This window comes from Bicyclus anynana, chromosome 6 (assembly GCF_947172395.1).
Source record: "Bicyclus anynana chromosome 6, ilBicAnyn1.1, whole genome shotgun sequence".
NCBI lineage: Eukaryota > Metazoa > Arthropoda > Insecta > Lepidoptera > Nymphalidae > Bicyclus > Bicyclus anynana.
This window is the reverse complement of record NC_069088.1, coordinates 16,888,243-16,909,607: the sequence shown is the minus strand read 5'-3', so window position 1 is coordinate 16,909,607 and position 21,365 is coordinate 16,888,243.

Sequence of the window (21,365 nt, the reverse complement as noted above, 5' to 3'; positions counted from 1 at the left end):
TTACGGGGGTGTGCGCTTTACACGCGCTGTTACGTCATTGATCATCATTTTCCGACTGTTCCACGCTTACAAGAAACACAGAGATAACAGTTTTTGTTTAGTTATTAATAATTATTTAATCTATTGTTACACGCACCTTATTTTTTTTAATATGGCTTCGCAATACATATGGCCAGTCATCAAGTAATGATTCAAGTAAGAGCCTCAATAACTCAACGGTATGAGCGGACGGTCTTATGACCGAGGGGTGGTGGTTCAATCGATCGTGGTCGTACCCACTTCTAATATAGTCTTTCCCGACTAGTTGGAGGTGAATGGGAATATTGGTCATATTTTAAAGATGGCAAATATTCTTTCAAGATGGTTATCAAATAGCCATAGAGCGAAAGTGGTCAAATATAGTCCATCATCCGTCGTTAGTAGTCATGGTCATCATGGTCATGGGTACTAAGCCATGTCATGCTAATAAGGCGAAGGACACATTACTTAAGCTTTTGTTAGATTCCACCAAGAAAATGGAAAAATCACATAAACCTCCTTTGTCCAACCTCCAATTTACTTGTGCACGTTTATAGAAGTATATTGTATGAAATATATTCTAATTTATGAAATAACACTCTAAAATGCAGCAAATCGATGAAAATAAAACAAAAGCTACATGCGACTTTTACGATTTTCCCGCCTAACCCCAACACGCACCTATATTACATTAGTTTATATCAATACATATAAATAAAATTGAAGTGTCTGTGTTATAATAGAGATATGTGACTAGCGCATCAAAACTGAGGCGGACAAAAGCTGTGGCTGAGCTCAAGTCTCCTCAAGGTTAGGCCAATAGTCCACCACGCTGGCCCAATGCGAATTGGCAGACTTCACACACGCAGAGAATTATGAAAATTCTTTGGTATGCAGGTTTCTTCACGATGTTTTTCCTTTCCACTATATATCACTAATTTCAGAGATAAGTGTGTTTAAATATTTAAAACACTGTTCCGTTTTAGTAAATTATTGTATAAATAACCACTAATGTGATGTCATACCACATGTTACACAATTCTTACGATGCTCTTACATCTTAGATTAAAAATGTAAATTGTCCAACGTAATTTTATGGCCGCCTGCTCTTAAATGAAAGTGAAATTTTAATCTTGTGTGTTTTAAATGACTGTAGTAAAGCAATGGTTACATACATAACACATCAACACCTGTCTTTAAGAACTTATTAGGATTTTTAACCGACTTATAAAAAAGGAGCTGTTTCTGAAAGAACTACATGAAAGAACACTGAAAACCTAAATCTTTGTAATTTTCTTACATGGCTTGCATTAATACATGACCGGTTTAGCACCGTCTTTAAGCCGATCAACAGTTAGAACATATTAAGATATATAGAACATGTTATGATGTTATTTTTCGCTTTTTAGTTTAGTTAGTATGTTTTATTTATGAAGTTGGTTCATTTTTTTTGATATTTTTTTTATCAATTATCTTCAAACTACTTTTTTTATTGAATGAATATATTTACTGAAATTTTATTTATTTACTGACCAGATTATTTTTTAAATAACTTTAATTAATTCCTTTTAATGTTGTGATTAACTTCCAAACAGGCGGTCGTGTAATATAAAATAGATTGATTAAATCTTCGTTAACGCGAGCAAAGTTGCAGAAAAATAAAAAGTGAACAAGATTTTGTTTATTATACAGAAAAGCAATAAATAAGGGAACAGGCAAAATGTTATCTTACATGGGAGAGAGGAAGTTCGCTCGTCCTAATATTGACAAGCTCAAGAGAAACCTATTGTCAACGAACACATAATGTTGTTTGGCAAACAAACCAAGTTTGCCGTAAGTCGGGGCTGTACCGGTAAATCACAACATTTCTACGACAAAACTAAAAATATTTGTGGTTAATAATTCTAAAACTATGGGCCTGATAAGAAGGCTCAGAGTCACACAGCGGGCGATGGAACGAGCTATGTTAGGAGTATCTCTGCGTGATCGAATCAGAAATGAGGAGATCCGCAGAAGAACCAAAGTCACAGACATAGCTCAACGAGTTGCGAAGCTGAAGTGGCAATGGGCGGGGCACATAGTTCGAAGAGCCGATGGACGTTGGGGTCCCAAAGTGCTGGAATGGCGACCCCGCACTAGTAAGCGCAGTGTTGGCCGACCCCCCACCAGGTGGACTGACGACATCAAGCGAGTCGCAGGGATTCGCTGGATGCAGATGGCTCAGTATCGTGATGTTTGGAAGTCCCTACAAAAGGCCTATGTCCTGCAGTGGACGTCCATCGGCTGATATGATGATAATGATGATGAATAATTCTTGCCTGCTTAAGCAACGTAACATCAAACAATAACATATTTTCATCATGAAGCATTTATGAGTTGGAATACTAGATTCGGCTACAACAAAGTTACGTTTTTTACAACAGTGTGCCTAGTGGGAGTTTTCAATATTTTTATACTGTTACTATCGTTGACGTTTTCGCAAATTTTATATGGAATTGAAACAGTTGTGCAGTAGTGCCACTAGATGGCGCTGTTTCAATTCCTTAGAAATTCGCGTTTACGTTACGTGACGGTAACAGTATCAAACTGCCACTAGGCCCTCAGGTCTTGAATACAGAACAGAAAAGCGCTAGCTGGCACTATATGGTTAGTAGCTTTCCGATACAATGCCGTGTAGAAACCGAAAGGGGTGTGGATTTTCATCCTCCTCTCAACAAATTAGCCCGTTTCCATCTTAGATTGCATCGTCACTTACCATCAGGTGAGATTGTAGTCCGCGGTCCACCTAGTGGGAGTTCGACCAACACTGTGGTTTCCTTTTTTTTTGATGTTTTACTACGAGTATGTATTTTGTAGGTTTTTATTATAAACCTTCCTCTTCAATCTATCTATTGCTGAAAACTGTGTTAAAATTTGAATGTTTTTAGAGATCCAAGCGAACATACAGCTGAAGCAAATTAATTTTATACTAAGCAATGTTATGTACCTACTTACTAAAATGAATTTTTTTTTTTTTTTTTTTATTCTTTACAAGTTAGCCCTTGACTACAATCTCACCTGATGGTAAGTGATGATGCAGTCTAAGATGGAAGCGGGCTAACTTGTTCGGAGGAGGATAAAAATCCACACCCCTTTCGGTTTCTACACGGCATCGTACCGGAACGCTAAATCGCTTGGCGGTACGTCTTTGCCGGTAGGGTGGTAACTAGCCACGGCCGAAGCCTCCCACCAGCCGAATATTGTTTTATAAAGAAACCTTTGTTTCATGATTTTCTCAAATATTAATTTACCTCGTAAACAATAGAAATATACCAACTGTGCAAGCGGGAATGGAAAGCAAATAACAGTCTTACTTAAAATAACTTCGGGACCAATTTCTTTCTCATTATTTCCATATCCCATTCTCTTAGGGAAATTACTTTATTTCAGGCATATATTATTAAAAGAAAAATAAAATATAATGTATTAATGAAAGTACAACCAAAAGAAATAATATTAAGTATTAAAGTTTTCGTCAATTGTATAAAATAATCTAACTTGTCTGTCTTAATGACACATTACAATAGCATTATCGATATAAAATATTGCGTGTTTTGCAGTAAAAAAGTGTTACAAAAATGCATTATAAATTGTGCTATATAATACTCGTAGGTAATATACCTACATTTTATTACCTTTATGATGATCATGATGATAAAAACTGATCCAATTGCGGATATGGAAAATCCTGGACTCTTAATTGTCAAGATTGTCATGAAAAAAGATAATAACAATCAGATATCTATGCATGCACAACCATAGATCATTTCAAGTACAATTTCCTGATTGTTTGGTGTTAAAACCCATAGCTCTGAACCCGGACTTGCATTAGCATGACTTGCTAAATGTGTGTACCGATTTTGTAAGAGTCGAAAGCAAGTAACATTTTGACTTTCACTACATGCTTGTCCAAATGGTATAAGAGCTGATGGATTATTTTCAATGTATATTTAGACTAAATAATGGTCGGCGTTGTATGAATGCACACACGTATACGAATACACTATAAAAAGATATAGGGATTTCATCTAGCATAATGTTGAATATTACATTATTATGTTAGATTTAAGTAACTCTTGTAGAGATGTAATTAGTTAAGAAATAATAATGACTCACGGACTCATTGCCTTTACTTCTAAATATAGCCTCAATTATCATAATAACAGTTAAAGAAAAAAATCACCGAATAAATCAATCGGTCGGATTCTATGGTTAATTTTTAATCAAATTGATTAGTTTTCTGTAAAAAAAAAAACATTTTATTTTCAAATAATTACGATACATTGAAAATAACTACGAGTAAACATTAAAACTATGCCTATTTTATAGGTCAAAAGATACAGCCTACTAATAAAGCCTACAGATAAAGGCTTACTAATATAATAGTTATTAAGGTTTTATTATAGATCTTTAAAACATATTACTCTGAATAAAAGGAATATATAGTTAACAGTCTCTAAAATGATAACAAGGTAATGTAATTATTGCTAATTTTTATGACCGAGATCCACAAACTGCATATTTTACTTTAGTATCTTAAAATATCCCACCAGCTCTTAGTTTAAAACGTAATGAGGTCCAACCCAACTATAATCTCGGAACGCAACTTTTGACGCTATTGACTTTATGATGGTATGGTTCATACCTTCACCTTGTTTATATGTTACTCAACTGTATGAATGAACTTCATTCTTCTTTCTCTGCATCATACGAGTTTTCTGCATTTATGACATATTGGGAAATAATTTAGGTATATGTCTTTAAGGATAGGATAAACGTAGAGGTTAATAATATTCGTATACAATATTATTTAGAGCCGTGATAACCCAGTAAACGTGTCCTCTGCCTCCGATTTCGGAGGGTGTGGATTCAAATTCGGTCTATGGGCATGCAGTTCTAACTTTTCAGTTGTGTCCATTTTAGGAAAGTAATTATCACGTGTCTCAAACGGTGAAAGAAAAACATCGTGAGGAAACCTGCATATACCAGAGAATTTTCTTAATTTTCTGCGTGTGTGAAGTCTGCCAATCCGTATTGGGCCAGCGTGGTGGACTATCGGCCTAACCCCTCTGATTCTGAGACGAGACTCGAGCTCAGCAGTGAGCCGAATATGGGTTGATAATGATGATTATTTTAATATGCCCAAAAGTTAGCTTTACAAAAGTTTTGTAGCGGCGTTACGGATTAAATTTAATAAAACAGGAAAATTAATTTAAAGGATACTCAATATACCGTAGAAAATATCAATAATTTTTTATTGGAATTCTTGGACAATAATTACCCTTGGATAAAATATGGACCCTTGAAACCTGATATCATCCAAAGCTCAAACTCCGTAATTGGCTACAGTAGGCAGTTACCTATGGTAGGGATATTAGCTGACATAGTTTCAGTCTTCTTAAAATGAGGTATGTCTTGCTATTGCATGCCTTTATTCTAAAGCTTGTTATTTAAAATATCTATATTTTAATTTAAAGTAATTATTATTAAAACAATTGATACATTTTTAAATATGATATTTGCTTAAATTAAATCTGCCTGTTAAGCCGGAGTCTTAATCACTTTGGTCGCTTAGCTTGTCAAAATTTCCCTTGGGCATTGCGTTTGACTTCAATTTAATGAAAGATTATATCGTAGACATCAAGTACAATTTATTATAAAACCACATTCTAGGTAATCGCATTTGATTGATCACCATTATCAGAATATATGCCGTGATAGCCCAGTGGATATGACCTCTGACTCCAAATCCGGAGAGTGGAGCTTCGAATTTTTTTTCAACCACCTCCAACATTTCAGTTTTGTGCATTTTAAGAAATTAAATATCACGTGCCTCAAACGGTGAAGGAAAAACATTATGAGGAAACCTGCATACCTGAGAATTTTCTTAATTCTCTGCGTGCCGATGCCGATTCGTATTAGGTCAGCGTGGTGGACTATTTGGCCTAACCCCTTTCATTTTGAGAGGAGACTCGAGCTCATCAGTGAGCCGAATATGGGTTGACAATGATAATGATGATGATCAGTATGTGTCGGCCCACTTTAGGGCTACCTTCTTAAATGAGTGGGAATATAGAGATGTCATCAAAACCAAAACTTGTAAAGTCCTACCACGCCTCGGAACTCAGTTCTTGTACCGTAAAAAGTGAGATCTATGTACTATCAAGTCGGTTATTTTATTCAGTTTCAGCATAAGGGATCTTCTGTATTTAGATATCACGTAATTACTTGCCGCTAACCTAACAACATATTCTTATGGTGATCAAAACAATAATAAAAATCTTTAATATTTTAAATTAGATCTTGGCTATCACATAAAAACAATATATCTCACAAATATACATAATATTATATTAAAAGATTGTTTACAGCGATTGCCAATTTTAATTTTTACGTTTCTTATATGAAATTTAATAGAACCGATTATGATATATACCCAAATAGTGAATATCCCAGCAGTAAGGATGATTAAATTGTCTTTTTTGCTACAGTTCAAACCTTTGCAAACAAACGGAATTTAGATTTGGAATATGCTAGTATAAAACATTCGTTTGTTTTTAATATGTAGCTCGCACGCAGATTTTTTTGCTAAACTATAAAATGTGGTTGGCGGGCATTCATGAATGTAAATGTTTTCTGTAGGTAAAATTCACATACATGAATTTTATTTTTATTTTTCGGAAAACCGAATGTATTGCCAGAATATGACTGTGTTGCAGTATTCCTGCTGAAAGTGACCTACATCCGGTGTACTTATTAAAATAGTGTTTGGTGTGTCAACAAACCTCTCTGAAGCTGTGGCATGTGGCTGTGACGTCACGATTTCTGTTCAGTTACAAATTACCTTGTTTGATGGTGCATACTCATACATCTGGTGACGGCCTTTATATATCCTACTAATATTATAAACACGAAAGTTTGTATGGATGTTTGTATGTATGTTTGGATGTTTGTATGGATGTTTGTTACTCTTTAACGCCGCTCCTACTGAAGCGATTTGGCTTAAATTTGGAATGGAAATACATTTTACTCTGGATTAACACATATGCTATTTTTAACCTGAAAAAATCCATGGTTTCCCGAGATTTGAAAAAACTGATGATTTTGATGATAATATGAATGTTTGTTACTCTTTCACGCCTCGACTACGGAACTGAATTGGCTGAAGTTTGGTACTGTGATATATAATAGCATGGATAAACACATAGGCCACTTTTTATCCCGGAAAATGGTTCCCGAGGGATCTGTGAAAAACTGAATTCCACGCGGACGAAGTCGCGGGCGTCCGCTAGTAAATATATAATCCTATAAATTGATAATTTTTAAATTACTTTTAATATAACAATTACAATGTTTTTAAACACACAAAGAAAATGTTCTAGAAAGTGCTACCCATTGCCTGTCAAGCTGAAACATGGGTGTTTAGCCTCATGTATTTATGGTTCACCAGTAACAATTCTTGGGACCAAACTAACCTCTATTTGAATAATGTAGCATTACATATGCATTTGAAACCTTGGGAACCGTAAACGCTTTATGAGAGCCTTTTACATTTAAATAGAATTCGAGCCCATCCTACCCTTAGGCTAAGGTTTGTGTTAAACATAAAAGTGGACACATATTTTTTTTTTTTTATTTCTTTACAAGTTAGCCCTTGACTACAATCTCTCCTGACGGTAAGTGATGATGCAGTCTAAGATGGAAGCTGGCTAACTTGTTAGGAGGAGGATGAAAATCCACACTCCTTTCGGTTTGTACACGGCATCGTACCGGAACGCTAAATCGCTTGGCGGTACGTCTTTGCCGGTAGGGTGGTAACTAGCCACGGCCGAAGCCTCCCACCAGCCAGACCTGGACTAATTAAGAAAATCTCAATATGCCCAGCCGGGGATCGAACCCAGGACCTCCGTTTTGTAAATCCACCGTGCATACCACTCCGCCACGGAGGCCGTCGATATATATACCACCTAGTAACTAACAAAGTAATTTAATATTATTTTGTCGGGTTTATGGGAGATTTTTTAACAACTATTATATCATACCTTACACATCACATACCTTACAGGGTATTTAAACTTATCCTAATCTATGTAGGTATATAAAAGAAAGTCGTGTTAGTTACACTATTTATAACTCAAGAATGGCTGGACCGATTTGGCTGAAAGTTGGTGGAGAGATAGCTTAAAACCAGGAGACAGAAATAGGATACTTAGGCTAGGGGTAGGTGTAGGGTGAGAGTAGGGTAGGGCTTCACGCGGACAAAGTCACGCGCGTCTTAATATGATTTTTTTTTAAATTAAATTAAAAAGGAAGAAATTAAATTAAAAATAATGAAGAGTACAGTTTGACATTTGACAAGACCCCACTTTGAGCCTTCGTATGAGGTTTATAGTTAGCGACCAAGACAGTGTGTGAAACCATTTGGAAACAAACTCTTTCTCCGATTTCTAAGCTTGCCTGGAAGAATTGCATCCTGCTTCTTCTGTAGTGTTTCTATTTTATAGTCTGTTCCTTCCTGGTGTTAAAATAAATTGTATGAATAAAATTTCCTTACAATAATAAGAACAACAAAAATATTCAGAATTTTCATGAGTGTGACACGACACTAAACCAATAAAACAAACAAATATTCATTTTTATATAAAATTACTGAGCGTCGCCGCGATGAAAACGCCACAATGCCCTACATATTATCTCGTTCCGAGGGTCACTGAAACTACTCATGGAAAATTAACTTGATAGTAATCAATTGTAAAAATTCTCTACGGATCCTGGGCTATTTATAAAGCTCTTAATTCTAAAAGCTTTACATTTGCGGCCGAGAAAATCTCTATAATGATAATATTTTTTCTGTTATATCGGTCAGCGATAAGCGTTTAAACCAATGACTTTCACCTCTAGGACCGTTTAGTTTCACTACGCACTTTCGCGGTGGTGGTTCTTTTTAGTTTGTCAGGTTAGTTAGTCTGTTATGTTAAAGGCTAAAAGGCTTGTCTTTAACTGCAAACACGAATGATAGTAAGCGACGTAACCGACGAGTATAATGAAATGCGCGTGCATAAAATGTGCCTACTCAATCTTGAAAATTTTGAAAACTAGAAGTTTTTTCAATTGTTTTGGTCAAGTACTTGTACATACAAGAGCCGTGATAGCCCAGTGAAAATCACCTCTGCCTCCGATTTCGGAGGGCGTGGGTTCCAATCCGGTCCCGGGCATGCACCTCCAACTTTCCAGTTGTGTGCATTTTAGGAAATTAAATATCAATTGTCTCAAACGGTGAAGGAATAACATCGTGAGGAAACCTGCATACCAGAGAATTTTCTTAATACTCTGCCTGTGTGAAGTCTGCCAATCCACATTGGGCCAGCGTGGTGGACTATTAGCCGAGCTAGCAGTGAGCCGAATATGGGTTGATAACGGACTCGTACATTTGCCGGTTAGCAATTATTTTTTAGAAAAAACCTTAATATTCAAATAAAATATGTAATAAATAGATACATCATAGGCAGTTGTATCTATTGTACGAGATCCGATATTAGAAATTTATACCCCCATCTGTTATTTAGTTGTGATTAGAAATAAAAGATAGATAATATTAACCTTGACTCATAGCACATAGGTTGCCTAGTTTTATTGCGGCCAAACTTAAATTTTTGGTTATTTTATAAAATGACGAAAATTTTTCAGTTAAAATTTATTGTTTTTTTATTGTTTGCGACCTATGTGCAATGTGTCATTGTGAATATCACATTGCACATAGGTCATTATTTCTAATCACAATTAAATAACAGATGAGGATATAATATATTTCAAATAACGGATTAGACCTTTTATAAGCTTACGTTATATATCTATATTATTTCAGATTCCAATTTTTATCTTACAACACAAGTAAGTATTTCTTTTTAATTCTTTACAAGTTAGCCCTAGCCTACCTCTATATATATATATATCACCTGATGGTAAGTGATGATGCAATCTATCTATCTATCTATCTATCTCACCTGATGGTAAGTGATGATGCAATCTAAGATAGAAGCGGGCTAACTTGTTAAAGGACGATGAAAATCCACACCCCTTTTCGGTTTCTATACGACATCGACAAATAAAATTTGAATACAGTTATCATAAATAGAATATTATAAATGACAACTCAACCATCCCTAGAATGTCCAGTGAAGCAGGCGCGAGGGGATAAAATGCTCAACAATAAATAGAAATATTTCTTCACGTCTCAGCTCCAGTGAGTGGAAAAGCCCACGTTTAGGAACTCCTACCCTCAATGTCAGAAGAAAAAAGAGGTAGAAGGTTATATAAACATTCAATGCTTAAAACTGTCATTAAAAAAATATTTACGTTTCGTTGACAACGGCGCGATGGCAGTGCGGCGACTGAGCTCAGGTTTGCTGATTAGCATCCTATCCTCCTCTATCCTATTAGCAACATATCTACCTCTTTCTTCTTTATCGGGGGTAAAAGATAGCCTATTTTACTTGTTAATGTAGCTCACTCACTCACTGCTGAACTCAAGTCTCTTCTCAGAATGAGTGGGGTTAGGCCAATAGTCCACCACGCCGGCCCAATGCGGATGACTTCCCACACGCAGAGAACTAAGAAAATTCACTGGTATGCAGGTTTCTTCACGATGTTTTCCTTCACCGTTTGAGACACGTGATATTTGATTTTATTAAAATGCACACAACAAAAAGTTGGAGGTGCATGCCCCGGGCTGGATTGTAACTCACCACCCTCCGGAATTAGAGGTAGAGGTCATATTCACTGGAGCTTTACATTGCTGTATTTAAACAGGTCTTTCAGGACATACATCAAATCTTTCCTCGAAATTATTATAGAATAGCGGACGACGTCATACGCGTGTATTTATTTCAGTTTTTAACAAATCCCGCGGGCACCATTGATTTTTTCCGGGATAAGAAGTAGCAAATATGTTGCTTAATAACATCTTCTATCTTCCAGTAAAAGCCCCATTAAAATCGTTTCAGTCGGTCTCGTAGCCCGGACAAAAAGACAGACAAACAAAACTAATGAAAAAGTTAGTTTGTGTTTTGCTACAAGCACTCGGTAAACGGTTATTTGGAAGTTACAGGCAAGCACTTTTTTTAATAAATTGATGATAGCATACCTAAACGAAATAGTCATATAGTTTCCTAAAATATTACAATTATCTTGATTTTATTTATTATATAAGTATTGAGAAAATAAAATAGAATAGAAGAAATAGAATAGGAAAAGATTAATGAAATCAATTAAAATTAAAAACTAAGTTACTAGATAAGTGGATTATAATAAACACCTTCTATACAACAAATTATAATAAATAATTTTTTTATATTTAAACGTATCATTTCTACTAGCGGACGCCCGCGACTACGTCCACCCTGAGACCTCCTTAATCCTGTCGCAAAATCCGATCTTGGCAAACGATCTTACAAACTAACTACCTCCGTATCAAATGTCATATATCCACGCTATTGGTTATCGAGATTTTGTGGTGACCTTTCGATTTTATACAGGTATTTATATTAAACCTGTTACATTGTTTTTCTATTTGTGGAAGTCAATGTTTATTTGATTTTCCCCTATTGTGTTTACCACTGTTACCACTTCCAAGCTTTCAATTTCATAACAAAGCCCTACTGAACCTTAACAAACATTCTCTTTGTTATGAAAGCAACGAAAGAAAATTACACTGGCTTAGTTTAAATTAAAGAAACCTAGAGAAACGCTAAATAGTAAAAAGTGAAAAGAAATTAATTACAATTAATATATTTTTCCTTTGATAAAAAGGTCAGATTTCATTAGTTATTTTATAAGAGCAACGTATGGTACAGTTAGGTAGGTCCGATTTCGAGAAAGATTTCGGCGGTTCACCACCGAATCCAACTCGGCTGGGCAGCATTCGGGAAACTCTGAGATATCTTTTCGTCCGAAATTCCGCAATGCCTGAAGCCAAAAGTCTTCGAATGGATAGCGAACCTGAAGTGACAATGGACGGGGCACATAATTCGAAGAGCCGATGGTCCCAAGGTCCTGGAATGGCGACCCGGCACAAGAAAGCGCAATGTTGATCGACCCCCAGAGGTCGAGAACATGTCCAATGTTCTTACTCATCACGTATGAACATTGGACATGTGCTAGTGTCTGGGTGGTTTTAATATATTACTGATAATAATTAATGTGTTTTTTTTATTTTAAGTTTATTCATCAGCTGCTGTATTTTACTTTCCTTTTTATCATACTAATATCATCATCATCATCATATCAGCCGACGTCCACTGCAGGACATAGGCCTTTTGTAGGGACTTCCAAACATCACGATACTGAGCCATCTGCATCCAGCGAATCCCTGCGACTCGCGTGATGTCGTCAGTCCACCTGGTGGGGGGTCGGCCAATACTGCGCTTACTAGTGCGGGGTCGCCATTCCAGCACTTTGGGACCCCAACGTCCAGCAGCTCTTCGTACTATGTGCCCCGCCCATTGCCACTTCAGCTTCGCAACTCGCTGAGCTATGTCGGTGACTTTGGTTCTTCTGCGGATCTCCTCATTTCTGAGTCGATCACGCAGAGATATTCCTAACATAGCTCGCTCCATCGCCCTCTGTGTAACTCTGAGCCTTCTTATGAGGCCCATAGTTAGCGACCAAGTCTCGGAACCATAGGTCATCACTGGCAACACGCACTGTTCGAAGACATACTAATATGAAAGTTAATTAATGCTATACATTTTAGATAACATGGATATATAAATTGTTACGTTATTTCTTGTAAAACATATAACGTAAGTACCTCCTCAGTTTCGGAACGTAGTTCAACAGAAAGTAAATAAGGAATTCCTGTATAATAATGAAATCTGATATTTTTATCAGGGAAAAATATTATGTTACTTATCGAGGGGAACGAGAATACGAAGCAGATGAAATCCTATTATGACAAAATGTATCAAAATACCTTCCTCATTACTGTTGTTACTGTACAATTATTGTACATATATTTGTTATTTGGTGATATTTTTAGTTGGGCCGATAGTTTAAAAAAACAGCTGGATTGTTCTGTAAAGATTATTAAAAACAAATCAGTTTTTAATAATCTTTACAAAACCATAATTAATAAATTAATAATGCTAATAATGCCACCAAAAAGACTTGACATGTTCTCTAAGAGTGTACATTGTAGTGCAATTTCAATATATAACAAACTACCAGATATCTATAAGATTGACAATGTAAATAGTTTCAAGAGTAAGGTTTCTAAAATGCTTATGGATAAATGTTTCTATAACTTAAATGAGTATTTAAATTACAAATTTTAATGAAATTCTTTTTTTTTTTTTTTTTGACGTATGATAAATATTTTGACATAATTTTAATTGACATGTGTGTTTGACATAATTTTAATTGACATTTTAACATTTCACTGGTAATAATTACTTGACTTTGCACTAAATTTAACAAGGTTTAATAATTTTGACAGTATATATTATGACTATTACTTATTTTATCTGTTACAGTAGTTTTGAGTTAGATTTGTCATAATCATTGAATCTTAAAATGTTAAATTGTATAAGCTATTACATATGTTTTCTTTTTTATTTGTTTGCTTTTAAATTAGGATTATACATAGTCTATTTAAATTTTTCATACACCAAATTATTATGGTAGAGAGTATCAGGGTCTTATTATATTTAAGTAATCTTTGTAAACCTACTTTCTGATGAATAAATAAATTATTATTATTATTATTATTTAATTATGGTTAAAAAATAATTACATAGTTATTAACAGAATAGTGATAGCCCAGTAACCTCTGCCTCCGATTCCGGAGGGTGTGGGTTCGAATCCGGTCCGGGGCATGCACCTCCAACTTTTCTGTTGTGTGCATTTTAAGAAATTGAATATCACGTGTCTCAAACGGTGAAGGAAAACTTCGTGAGGAAACCTGCATAACAGAGAATTTTCCTAATTCTCTGAGTGTGTGAAATCTGCCAATCATTGGGCCAGCGTGGTGGACTATTGGCCTAACCCCTCTCATTCTGAGAGGAGACTCGAGCTCAGCAGTGAGCCGAATGTTGATAACGAGTAACAGAATAATAAAAATCATTATTTATTTATTTGTCATTTTCGCGGGGAGAAAAAACAGTGTCCCAATTTATCTTGACCCGGCAAGATAAAATTATACTACATACTAAGATAAAGGGAACCATCCAAAAAAAAATGCCATATAATATTACAACAAAAAGAATTATTACAAAAGTATAAAGTACAATTTACTGTCATCGTTCTAACAACAATTTGAGTTTTTCATAATACATATACAATACATAAAAAATTCGAAGTTGTTACAAGATGACATAATTTTATAAGGTAAATACCTACCCGAAACATTTTGTTTCAGGCTTTATATACAATTTTTCCATCAGTGAAGGATCAAAAGTTAGCGGTAGATTCATTATGTTTACCAGAAGCTCAAGCGTTCCTCCAATAAACCAATAGCAATTACTCCGCCACGAAATATTTCTAATCAAGACGCCACAGGAGGCTTTCGTTTATGAGGGCTATTCCGGTATGACGACCATGCTTTTGAATTGATAGTATTGGATAGGGAAAAGATTTATAGGTAAGCCAATAAGCGATATAATCAGTTTTTAACAGACTTCAAAAAAAGGAGGAGGTTATCAATTTGTCGGAATCTTTTTTTTATTAAATGACAATTTAATCTTAGATTACTTGGACTTACTTGGAATAAGTATCTAACTATCTAGTTATTTACCCATACCTTTAACGGTTTCTGCGTGGATTTATACCTACTTTGACAAGGTCAGTCTGATCTTGGGCCAATCATGACTAGTGTTCATGATTGGTATCTTCGTCATCATATCAGCCGATGGACGTCCACTGCAGGACATAGGCCTTTTGTAGGGACTTCCAAGCATCACGATGCTGAGCCGCCTGCCTCTAACGAATCCCTGCGACTCGCTTGATGTCGTCAGTCCACCTGGTGGGATTGGATTTGCCCAGAGCGGCAAAAATTGAGTGTGACAAAATATTCCCCTGCAGACTTATTTTATTTCTTTCAACTAGTTTAGTATCTTTACACACTTTATAATAGCTTCACTTGTAATTTGGAATCTTAATTTGACCCATTTTCCGGTCTTCGATTAGGACGAAATTTTGCACACGCTCTGAGTTCTGATGACAATACGTGACTAGCTAAGAAACGTCATTACAATTCCAATATGGCGGCCTCCCCAAGATGGCGGACTGGCTGTTTGAAATCTACCCCCATAATATAGATATTAAATTAAAGGGTTTGCTGTCAAGAATACGTTGCTGAAAAAAATAGTCACGTGCCACTTAGATCCACTATTTGTAATTTTTGGTGCGTACTAAGAGCGTGTTTTTTTTGTTTTGTTTAATATTTAAAGTTATTACATAACAAACTAGGCTCAAAAAACTATACTATTCTAACAATATACTAATATAATATTATCAAATAAATAAAAGTGTTTTTAGTGTATGTAAAGGGCGGTAAAATTTATTTTTGCCCGGAGCGGCGAAATTGCTAAGTCGGTCCCTGGGCATGGTGATAATATAATACACCAACTTCCCCTAACTAAGGTGTTACTAAAAAAATATTAAAAACAAAACAAAGCAAATATTCACAGTCCGAGCCCGAACCCGACCTTATTATTTTGTAGACGCATTAACTACCGAGTCAAAGAGGTAGTCACTAGCTAGGTATTTAGTTAAGCACCTAATATAAATTGAAAAGCTTAAAAGTTTAAAGGTTTAACAAGGCTCTACAAATTCTTGAGTTCTTATAATTTTTTAATTAATTTCGATTTGCGGCTTTCATAATTATTTTTCAGGGAACTGAAACTTTGATAGGGTTTGAGTTAAATTGATTTTGGTGAATTAATTTCGAGTTGTTTAAATTGGTTAGGCTTTGTAATTAATTATTCTTGGGAATTTATCAAATTTTAAAAAATAATAATGGTTGAGGGAACACCGAGCAAATAAAATTACCTACCTACCTTTGGGCTATGTTTTAAATTGCACACTTATGTGGACACAGTTTTAAACGTTCACTTAACGGCCTCTGTGGCGCAGTGGTATGCGTGAAATTTACAAGACAGATGTCCTGGGTTCGATCCTCGGCTGGGCCGATTGAGGTTTTCTTAATTTTTTCCAGGTCTGGCTGGTGGAAGGATTTGGCTAGTTACCACCCTACTGGCAAAGACATACCGCCGAGCGATTTAGCATTCCGGAAACCGAAAGGGGTGTGGATTTTCATCCTCCTGCTAACAAGTTAGCCCGTTTCCATCTTAGATAGCATCATCACTTATCTACTATCAGGAGAGATTGCAGTCAAGGGCTAAATTGTAAGAAAAAACCAGTTAAACTTTTTAGGCAAAACTGAAAAACGTAAACACAGTTTTAATACAGTTTTTTCTAATAAATTTGATGGAAAAATCGACTAGATAAAACTGTAGGTGATGGGGCTCTAGACCGTGGTGTTTCGAAGTATATGCAAGAGGCCTATGTCCTGCAATGGACGTCCATCGGCCGCTGTTAATGATGACGACAATAGTCAACTAGCAAAAACAAACCAATGATTTTTTTTAACGCTATGACTCTAAACCTATGGTTTTAACCCCATTTAGAGTTCATTTACACGAGCAGCAACTGCTACCAACGACCGCAGTTGACGACAGTCAACGGCAGTCATCGGTAGCAGTTGCCAGCTGCCGTTAACTTTGGAATGCCGTTGAAATGAGCTATTGAGGCCTAATTAATACTCGTATTTTATTATTATATATAAATGCGACCAATCAGTGCGTCCAAGGCTTAGGCGAGGCTAAAATGAGGTTTATTTTTATCTAATCTGTTTAATTTTTAATTGTGTGGATTAAGTCAATATATAAATCTAGGTTAATTACTTAAATCTATATTTGCATTAAAATATTAAAGAGATTCACATATAATTATGTGACCATTATTTTTAATTTTGGCCTTGACCATTTGCTAAGACTAAACTAAAACATTTAACTATTGTTAATCTCAGAAATGAAGCCGAAAAACGCTTATAAAGGTCGTCATATTTCATATGAACATATTACATCGCTTATTGTTATAATAGAATAGGTAAATCCAACCACCCGAAGAGTTCTGTCCCTACTTTTGAAACAGAGCAACGAGTTACTTCCCCGATTTATGTCATGGCCTAACTTTGTGTATGTATATGTGACTTTTCTTACAATTTTTTTTTTCTTTACAAGTTAGCTCTTGACTACAATCTCACCTGATTTAAGTGATGATGCAGTCTAAGATGGAGCGGGCTAACTTGTTAGGAGGAGGATGAGAATCCACACCCCTTTCGGTTTCTACACGGCATCGTACCGGAACGCTAAATCGCTTGGCGGTACGTCTTTGCCGGTAGGGTGGTAACTATTCACGGCCGAAGCCTCCCACCCGCCAAAAATAAATAACAATAACAATAATTTATCTAAGCATTGGGGATGATGACTAGGTTTGAATATAGTGATTTTTATCATACATTCGGGTAAATAAGGTCATTGTTATCGATTTTATACATAAAAAGCATATATTGTCTGGATATTTGCAAAGTAAACAAGATTAAAAAATTTCAAAATCTATTAAATTTTTTTTTATCGTAATTAGATGAAAATTCATACAGTTGTAGCTTCTTTACATTAAATGTGACATTTTTCATTAACATGACTATAAACATAAACGCAACAAAGATATAAGTAATTTTGTTTGAACGCCCATACAAATCTAACGATCATTATGACCTACGACGTCATTAAATCGTGCCATTTTGTATATGGCGTTTTTCAGGCATCCGTGGCAGTATTGCAAATCTGACCCTTTCAATCCCTGTAGCTTCGAAAGTGATGATTGCAGATATCCTGTTACTTTTACAAAATTGCTTTACTATCAGCATACTCCTAATTTATATTCAATTTAAACAACTGTCATCATCCCTATTAAACAACATTTTACTGTATAATACTTTTACGTTGTTACTAACGGTGGACGAGTGATTCAGTGACCTTGCACATTTTAGATATGCTACCTAACAACCAAAACCAAATGTATTTCTAAGAGGGTTATGTACTTCTATATGTCAAGTGTTTTCGTAACGCCCTATCTCGGAGAACTCTCGAGATTACGTCCGAGATAAAAGAACAACAGGACAAATCAAAAAGATCAAATAGTTTCTTCTTATGCGAGAACAATTGTACGAATATATCGACATCAAACTTTTAGTATAGAGAATGTTATAATGTTTTATCAACCGTAAACCGTTACTAACTCGCCGCCGTACCCTATTATTTCTTTTTACTCTGCCTATATTATAATACACGTACTAATTATCCAATGCCTCATGGTTTCACTTGCATAATTTCATCGAGAATACGAGAATAATATAATATAGCCTGTGACACTCACAAATAACATGGCTTTCTGGGAAAATAATTTTCGTTGATCCAGAGATCGCCTACAATACTACAAACTTTAACTCTTTATATTATTGTAGCATAGAGTCAGAGTCAGTAGATCATATAGTAGAGATAGCAGCTTAAGTACTTGTCGAATTAGTAGTTAAAAAGAATAATGGAAAATATTTTTATTTAAACATTTAATTTCTATTTAAACATGGAAACGAAGTGTATGATACTTGGATTCCACTTAATGTACTTTTTTGTGAAGATCACTTGCAGATTCAGATACGCGGCAGCGTCAGTATCGTGATACGAAAACTTAGTTGTACTTTTAATATTTTACTTTTTTATAATTTCACAACTTAGGAACCTTGTTTCACAGTCATAAATTCAAAATTCACATATTTAAAGTTAACTTAATTTACAAGCACTATTTAAATGTCAGTTTTATCTCATTGCAAAATCTTTATTATTTTTATTCAAATCAAATTCAAATTCAAATGACTGTATCCGAAAATCACAGTCAATACAATTCAAAGTCATAAGACGATTGACCCAGTTACGTTTCGACAGTCCTTTAAACTTTAAGAAGCTTCTTGAGAACAATGTTTATTCGAATCCAAAAAGGTTTAGCGAATTTGTTTGAAAGTACAAAGACTCTTAAATGTAAAGACTTGCGAACCTTTTGCCCACGAAAAACACATGACAAGTTGAAGGGGTGTCTACTCCATCTTGATTCGCATTAACATAATTGTAACATGAGTGCCTACAAAGAAACGCCCGTCGTCTCCAAAGAGGCGTCTTTTTACATTAAGGCCTAAATTTCTCTTTCGGATGTTACAAAGAACACTAAGATCCGTATTAGAAACGACATTCACCCATCTGTTTATTGAATTATTATACTCTCCTGATTGTAAGTGATGATGCAATCTACGATGAAAGCGGGCTAATTTGTTATGAGTAGGGTGAAAATCCACACCCCCTACGGATGATATGATGTATAAATATGGATCTGGTTAAATAATTCGCTTAATAAAAGTAAATATGTTTCTGGAAAAAAGAAACATTTATTCCTTACTCATCGTGCACAAAAAGTTCGTCAGTGTCCCAAAGTGACGAAGTAACATTTGAAGCCGTATTATTTTTGTTGTATACTGTTACCAACAAGCTAAACAAACAAACGAACAAGCAAACCAATCATAAGTCTTCAAAACATTTCGTAAAACTCAGGCTGTATGGTGAACGGTCTTTGGTTGTTCCTATGGGGGACAAATTAAAAATGACTTAGGTATAAATGTCATAAAGCGTCGTAGCAAACTTTTTCTGATAAAGTAATTATGTCATTATTAAAGTATCAAGAGTTTTTAGTTAAAAGTAAATGGCCGGGTGGTTAGGTAGGCCAGTAATGGGAATGGGCATTCCCTTCTATTACTTACGTTATTACGAGTTGCCTCAAAAACTCCTCGCCAAAATATCAGCCTTCCTAAAATAAGATATATCTGGCTTTCACAGGTTGTCAATAAACCCTCATTCGCACGAGAGTTTTTTAACGGACGTTAAAAAAACGTTTAAATATAGTATGAAGTTAAATGAAGGTCTATTTCCAACGCTCGAAAAAAACGCAACGTGTTTTAAAACGCTGTCGTGTGCATATATGCTTGGGAATGGATTTGTTGTATTGGAACGCTAACAAACATATTTTGAAATGGATCCGTGATGGCATTTGTCATTGGCAAACTGTCACTTAAGTTTGTCGCGGAAATAAATAGAGATGGTTCGTGGAAAACACAAAGGAAAAATAAATATCTAATGCCTGGATCATGAATTCTATTCGCTGTAGCGACATTTAGAAACGTTTGAAATAAGAGCATGACTGTTGGATATTAAATGTTTGTATATTCAGTGTTCATATCCACTGGGCTATCACGGCGAATAATATAAAGAAGCAGGGTGTGGGTTCGAATCCCGTCCAGGGAATGCACCTCCAGTTTCTTTTTAGTTGTTTGCATTTTAGGAAAATATTTAATTTCCTACGTGTCTCAAAAGGTGAAAGAAAACATCGTGAGGAAACCTGCATATCAGCGAATTTTCTTAATTATCTGCATGTGTGATGCCTAACCCCTCTCATTCTGAGAGGAGAATCGAGCTTAGCAGTGAGCTGAATATGGGTTGATAATGATGATATTCAGTGTTTACCAGTATGTTGTGCGAGAAAAATATTTAATGATTTTCCAATCAGCCCATGTGGCTTATGATCACGAGGTTTGAATCATGGAAGCTGAGCTATGAAAAAATTGGGAAATTGAACAATTTCTACGCTCGCCAACTCTAATTGGAGCAGCGCAGTGGGTCAAAGATCCATATTCCCTGGCATTGTAGTTAGCTATAATAGGCTGATTATGATAAAGAGTGAAAGTAGATAGCCATTTGTGTTCACTTAAATATTGCATGCGTATAGATTAATCTCGAAAGGAAATTAGACGCCATGGCTAGAGCAACCGACATGCATTCGTTAGCGATGGAAATTGTATCTACCCGTTTAGGTAGAATTTGCAGCATTTTGCAGCGTACAATTTGTAGTTAATTGAACCAATTTGTTTTACACCTCGCAGTGATGCTGGCGTCACTTAATTAATTTGATTAAGTCGTTTCATGGCCCTCGAACATACTGACTTTATAATGTAAATATAGAGACAATATGACTAAGATGTTTTTATCTATTCTTAATAATCTATAGAGGTTAATTTTGTGGTATTGTAGGGAGTAGATCCTCTCTAGATCTAGGGCACCGATTTTGAAAATTCTTTTACCACTAGAAAG